Source organism: Solanum stenotomum, chromosome 11, assembly GCF_019186545.1.
Source record: "Solanum stenotomum isolate F172 chromosome 11, ASM1918654v1, whole genome shotgun sequence".
Lineage (NCBI taxonomy): Eukaryota > Viridiplantae > Streptophyta > Magnoliopsida > Solanales > Solanaceae > Solanum > Solanum stenotomum.
This window is the reverse complement of record NC_064292.1, coordinates 34,887,706-34,895,280: the sequence shown is the minus strand read 5'-3', so window position 1 is coordinate 34,895,280 and position 7,575 is coordinate 34,887,706.

The window sequence follows — 7,575 nt, the reverse complement described above, 5'->3', positions numbered from 1 at the left end:
CGTATGAGGGATATATGGTCATTTGAAATCTGACTGTCCAGTTAAGAAAAGTTACACGGATTTAAGAGGGGTATTTTGGTCTTTTCCTTACCCAATCAGATTTAGGCAAAATTTGGTAATACTTAAGGGTCTAAACTGATTTGGTTCAGTTTTGAAAATCCTAATTTATGCTAGGGTTTTGAGAGGAGTTCAAGAAGAGGAGAAAAGGAGAAAAATCAAGGCGTTCGTCAAGTTCCTGAAGTTTTATTGTGGAATTTTGCCAAGGATTTGATCCTAAGAGGTATGTGAGTTCTCACAGTGTTGGGTTCATTCACCCACACGTCAATCGTGTTATTTTCAGCGAAATTTTGTTCTTAAAGTTGAAGAATTTGAGTTTTTGATTAGTTTTCTTGAAGTATTGTTTCCGTTCTTGAATTAGGATGAGTTTGATGATTTCTTGAGATAATAGTTGGAGTTTAAGGGTTGTTTTTTAGTATATTCTTATGTACTTTTGTTGGGTATTCGAATCTAAGTGATTGGGGAAGAAACCATTCGATTCTAGGTGAATTGGGGTTAGAAAACGAGAAAGAAAATTCATTAGAAAATTTTGGATGGGGCTGGCGTGCTGCGCCAGAGAAGAGTGTCTGTAGTTTTAGCCTTAGGGCATGTGCCACTCAGTGCACCCCAATTTCCCTTCTGTAGTTTGGGGTGAGCCACTCAGTGCGCCAGGGTCACCAGGTCCCCTACTCTTTAGTCCCTCTTTTTGTATGAGTTCCCTCGAATCGTACCTATGTGCTGGTAACACCCAAAAACCTAGTAGGTTAAACTAGAGCCTTACGTAAGGGTTCTAGAGTTTTACGTAAGGGTTAGAGTGTAGAAATGACTTCCCCTACTTAGAATGAAGGTTTATGGGTTAGGGCGTCAAGGAACGACCCCCAAAGGACCAACCAAGGGTCCTTGAGGAGGACCCACGCCTCGTGGGAAGGGGTCGTGGGTCAAGGCCCATTTTGTAGAGTTGCAGGCCACCACCCACGAAGGACCAGTATGGTCCGTAGACTCTCTCACGGTCCGTGAGTCAGGGTCTCATGGGTGAGGCAGTGTTGGGGTTAAATTGTTTTAAGTTAGGGACTTAGGGATTAAATTATTATTAGTTAAGGGTTAAGTGGTGTCATTTTATTAGTAATTAGACCACCTATATAAACCTATTAGACCATTAAACTAAGTCAATTAATTCATTATTTCAATTCACCCAAAGAACCCAATTTCCCCAAAAATCTTCTCTCTAGAAAACTCAAGAAGAAAAAGAAGAAGAAGAAGAAGAGAAGAAAGTTGGGGAAAATTCCTCCATTGATGCAAGATTTTTGAGGGCTTTATAATCAAGGTATGATAGCTTATTCATCCATGGATCCTTCCATCCATGGAACCCCCTGGGTTTCCCCTAATTTTGAAGAAGAAATACCCAATTCAAGTTGGGGTTCCTTCCAATATTGTGGGTTAGGTTCAGTATGATTCCAATTGAGTGGATAATACTTTTTTATGATTGATTTAGTATTGAATTATGATATTATGATGATATTGTATGTTTTCCATGGCTAACCCTAGTTAATTGATGAATTTGAAGTTATGTGGGTTGATGCCTTGTGAAGGGAAATTGAGGNTTCATCCATGGATCCTTCCATCCATGGAACCCCTTGGGTTTCCCCTAATTTTGAAGAAGAAATACCCAATTCAAGTTAGGGTTCCTTCCAATATTGTGGGTTAGGTTGAGTATGATTCCAATTGAGTGGATAGTACTTGTTTATGATTGATTTAGTATTGAATTATGATATTATGATGATATTGTATGTTTTCCATGGCTAACCCTAGTTAATTGATGAATTTGAAGTTATGTGGGTTGATGCCTTGTAAAGGGAAATTGAGGACTTAGAGTTGATCTTTTAGAATTGATGACTTGTATAGTAATTGTTCATGAATGAAACCTTGTAAACATGAATTGAATTATATAATAGTATATATGATGGATCATGACTAGTAAAGCGTGAAGTTGAACCTTTATGATGAATTATGATTAGAATCACTTAATAACGAAACATGTGGTTAGAATGCCTTGAAATCTAGGTATTTATGATGATTGTAAGAAGTAATGCTCTGAGAGTAAGGCTTGTAGTCTTGAATGTTGATTTCTAGGGTTTTGACGGTAAATCTAATATGATGAATTATGTATGTTAAGTCCCTAAGAGGGAAGTTGGCTTGATGATTATAGACTATGAGATAGAATTGTTGTGGAAGGACTTTACCCACCTAATCTACCTTATGAATGTTGAATTCACAAAGTGATGGGATCACATGAGTTAGGATGATATCCATGTCTAGTTCTTGAACCCTAGAGTGATGATTGAAAGTGAGCTTTGTACCTCAAGGAGGTGAAGTATGAGATTATGCTTGTAGTAATTGAACTACTTAAATTATGAATATATCCATGTCTAATGTAGTCATTCTAGATATGTCGATTTGATATGATTATGAATATATCCATGTCTAATGTATCTATTCTAGATGTGTTGATTTAATATGAGCTTTGACCCTTAAGAAGGGCAAGATATGACATTATGCATGTTTTATGAAGTTTAGTACATACTTTAGAAACACTTTGTGAGTAAAGTGAATATGCTCATGATCTAGTTGTTGTGTTGTTGAAAGGTTATCTTTTTTTTTCGGTCAAAAGGATTAGTTATTTATATAATTATAATATAGTTTGAGACAAAGGCCTATTGGTGGCAACAAGTTTATCAAAAGTATGGGTCACAGTATGACCGCTTAGATAGTTATTACAAGATGGAATGTTTCTAAGGTAAGTAGTTCCGATAATATCTTCCCACGCTAGTTTGGAGGCATACGATGAGGGTGATAGCAAAAATGTGGGCTTCCCAAGGGTTGTGCAGTTCATCCCTTCCTTGCTTAGGCGGTCTGCCAACTTATTCTGTTCCCTGTAGACGTTTACCACTTGCGCCTTCTCCATCCTCCGGATCAATGACCTGCACTCATAAATAATGTTAGCATGTAGAAGATTATCATGTTTCAGCATGTCAACCACCTTGACGGAGTCTAGGTTAATGTGGATGGGAAATATGTTGTTTTCGAAGGCCATTTGAAAGCCCATTTTAAGGGGTTGGAGTTCAACCATGGTGGGATTAGTGTGTAGGGGGGGGGGGGTCTTGCCAATGAAGCCTATGACTGAGTCTCTTTTGTTGTCACAGATCATGCCTCCTATTCCCCCAATCCCTTTGGTGACATTGGTTGCTCTGTCAGTGTTGATCGTTAAGATGCCAATTGAAGGAGGGGTCCATTTGATGGAAATGGAGACTTGGTTGGTTATGTTCTTTGTTGGTCTAATAACCAGATTGTATTCGATGGCCTGATGGATAGCTTGAGAGTGAGAAATGCTATCCTTTCTAGCATTAAAGAGGTTGTTGTTTCGCTGGATCCAGATGTTCTAGAAGCAGAAGGGCAGGTGAATGGACCAGGGGAGGTGGGGGCTTGATCCTTTCCTACACTGGTTTCCCAGAGTTTCCCCCGATTTTTGATCAAGAGGTTGTTTGCTAAGATATTTCTAATAGCAGGACTCTTTTTAGTTATTTTTGCCCAGAAGGTTTTTGTGTTGGTGCATTGGAAGAAAATATAATCTATGTCTTCCGTGGAAAGATCACAGAAGTTGCAATTGTGGCTGACTCCTATTCCAATTCTGTGAAGATATTGGGATGCTTGGAGTCTGCCATGATGCATCAGCCAGATGAGTATTTGATTTTGTTAGTACAGGTAAGCTTCCAGATCCACTTGTATTTCTTGTTGCTTACACCAGTGACATACCTGTGAGAGTTCTTTTCAATGTGGGCATAGGCAGTAGCAATGCTGAATTTGCCATTGCTAGAGTTATCCCATACAAGCTTATCATCTTTGTTTTCAGTGGGGTACAACCAGGTGGCTTCAATAAGGGCCTTAGTTCTCTCCGGAAGGGGGAAATAGATGTTGGACAAATCCCATTGTCCATTAACCCAAAGATCATTGACTTTGGTGTTTCCCTCATTTTCCTGGAGGGGGCCTTCTAGCATACTCCCAATTAAGTCATGCCCTGGGATCCATTTGTTTCTTAGGAAATCTACTTTGGTTCCTTTAAACACAGTCCATCTATGACCTCTTTAACTTTCCCTCCATCCCTCCTGAATGAACTTCCAACTTCTAGAGTTAGGGTTGTTTCTCCAGTTAGGGTCATTCCTAGCATATTTGCTGACTAGGGTTCTACCCTAAAGACTAGTCTGATTATGGTAAAGCCTCCAGGCAAGGCCTGCATGGAAGGAGGTATTCCTAGTCTCACTCTTTTGGATGCCCAGACCCCCTTCAGCTTTTGGCTTGGTGATGGTGTCCCAGCTCAATAAATGTAGTTTTTTCCTCCCATCTTTGTTCCCCTAGACAAAGTTCCTTTGGATTTGGTTGATAGTATGGCACACTTTACTGGGGATTATGATGTATTGCATAACATGAGAGAGGATGCTACTAAGGGAGGCTTTGGTCAAGACAGTCCTTCCTGCCATGTTTAGGAAATTTGTTTTCCAGCCTGCAAGCTTGTTGTTCATATTATCAATTATGAACTGGAAGTCACTGTTGGTAGGCCTAGAATGGAACATATGAAACCCAAGGTATTTCCCAAAAGTGGTGCTGGCATTCATTCTAAGCATGGTGGACAACTGATTAGCTCTATCACTAGGTCAATTGGAGGAAAAGAGGACCTTGGACTTGTTGTAGTTATTTCTTTGGCCAGATTGAGAGCAGAAATCCATTAGGGTGGTAAGAATGGTAGTGGAATTCTTTTGGTTAGCTCAAGCAAAGAGAGTGAGATCATCAACAAAGAAGAGGAGGGAGAGTTTGGGCTTTGCATGTGTGATTTTAATAGGGGTCCACAATTTGTTGTTCACTTTAAGTTCTATGTTCCTAGAGAGCTTTTCCATGCATAAGATGAAGAGATAGGGAGACATGGAGTCCATTTATCTTATGCCTCTGGATGTATTGAAAAAGCTTGACTTTTCTCCATTGATTAGGATAGAGATGGATGAGGTGCTGACACAGGACATAATGAGCTTAATCATGCCTGGAGGGAACTTGAAGAAGAGAAGGGAGTCTCTGATGTAGGACCACTTAAGCTTATCAAAAGATTTTTCCAAGTCAATTTTCAGGATCATATTGGCTTCCTTGCCTTTCATTTTCCTATAGTGTTTAAGGTATTCTTGGACAATGATAGCATTATCTTAAGCTCTCATATTGGTAAGGAAACTGGCCTAACTGGGTCCAATGATGGTCGAAAGAAGAGGCTTGATTTGATTGACAATGATTTTGGTGACCAACTTATAAGCAGTGTTGCAGAGACCAATGGGTCAAAAGTTCATGGTGTCAGCATGCTGAGTCTTAGGAATAAGACACAAGTAGGTGGTGTTCATATGGCTAGGCATTTCATGACAAGTGAAGACCCACTTACAAAAGGAGGTGGTCTTCTCCCCTACAATGTCCCCATACTTCTGGTAGAAAAGAGGGTGAAGGCCATCTGGGCCAGGAGATTTGAGAGGGCTGAAAGAATGCAAGACATTTATGATTTCTAGTTCTCCAAAAAGGGAGTCTAGGTGTAAGCCTTCTTCAGTTGAGATGCTGTTGGGTTCATTCTGGATGAACTTAGTCTGGAAATTGGAGTGAGGGAGTTTAGTAGTATAGAGCTTGGAGAAATAGGTAAAAATGTGGTCAGAGATGTCTATTTTGTTTTATCAAGGATGGTTTGGCCTTGGTCATCTTTGAGGCTGCGAATTCTGTTTCTTCTCCTTCTGTTAGCAGTAGAGGTATGGATGAATTTGGTGTTTGCATCTCCTTGGCCTACCCATTTGATCGTGGACTTCGTTTTCCAGAAATTTTCCTCAAATTTTAAGAGGGTATCATATTCACCAAGGAGGTCTCTTTGTAGGTTTTGGAGAAAGTCACTGTAGGGGTAGTTTGAGGATTTTTGAATGCCATCCAGTCTAGCATTGATTTTCCTCATCTTTTGGAAAATGTTCCCAAAGGTTTCTTTATTCCAGGTGTAGGCCTTAGTATGGAAGTTATTGATGGTACTGAAGAGAGTGGTGGAATTGGTAAAGCAACTATGGATAAGGTTTTTAAAACTAGGGTGGCCACACCACATGGGTTAAAGCCTGAAGGGCTTTTTATTAGTATTAGGTTGGGGGTCCAAAGTCTAACTTGCAGGGGGTAGTGGTCAGACTTGGTTCTAGGCAAATGGGTAACAGTACAATGGGGGTATCCGAGGATCCAAGAGTTATTAGCCGCACATCTATCTAGCCTCTCAAGGATAAGGTCATGCCTATTTTTATATCTCTTATTAGTCCAGGTGTATTTGCAACCCTTAAAGCCTAGGTCAATCAAGTTATAGTGGTCCAGACATTGCCTAAAGAGATTAAATATGGAATTATTGATGCATCTACCCCTAAATTTTTCAAAGGCTTTCAAGATTTCATTAAAGTCTCCCCCAACAATCCAATCACCCTTGTGGGATTTGGAGAAGTTGATAAGCTCCTCCCAAATGTTAGTTCTAGTATGGAAGTCACTACTAGCATAAATGGCTGAAAAATACCAAGGCTTGGAGTCGAGGATTACCTGGATCATCACATGGATGCTCTGGAGAGTGAATGTGATATCATCAAGCTTCAGGAGATCTCTTTTCCACATAAGGACAATTTCGCCTAAGAGACCTTATGCAACAGATTGAATCTGGGAATCAAACTTCAGGACTTCAGTGAGCCTTTTGTGCTCAGCCATCCGAGTTTCAAGCAGCACTAGCATGGCCGACTTATGGAGTTGGACCATGGCTTCATAGTGGCGCCTAAAGTTGGCACTGTTTCCCCCCCAACATTCCAAATAATGAAGTTCATTGGTTGAGTTGGGCTGGTGAGCTGGACAGTGGCATCTTCCCCTTGTTCACCCAGGGAGGCCTCTGTAGGTCTATCAGTGGTTTTAAGGCAAAAGCTGTCGAACTGTTCTCCCATTTGCTCTTCAGTTTCAAGGAGCACAGCGAGGTGTCCATCGGACAAATCACCAATGTTACTTCCTTTGTGAGTTCTTCGAACTCTTTGATTAGTAGTTTTTCTAATACGATGACCTGATTTCTTTGTTCCCCAAAGGAGGCTAGTAGGAGTTCCAGCTCCTCGTTGCTCTCTCTTGAAGGTTCTACAACCCGCTCCTCTGTTCCCCTGGTCGAAGGGTCCCCTGTTTGGCAGTTTAGAGTTAGGGGTTGAGTGATGTCCATGGGACAATTGATAGATTCCTCGTGGCTTCCTCCAGAGGATTCATTGGGGAAGAGGGCATGGTCTGGAGTGTCTGTGCCATTAGCATGTTTATGGCAGGGATTGACATCGGATCCTAGACCTCCAGTAGTTGAGTTTGGAGAAGGGTTTGGGTCCAAACTAGATTCCCTAGGTTTTCTATCCCTTGGTTCAGACCCTCTTTTACTATCTAAGCAAGGTATGATGGGTCTTGAATGAGTAGAGTTATTGGTTGCACCCCTAC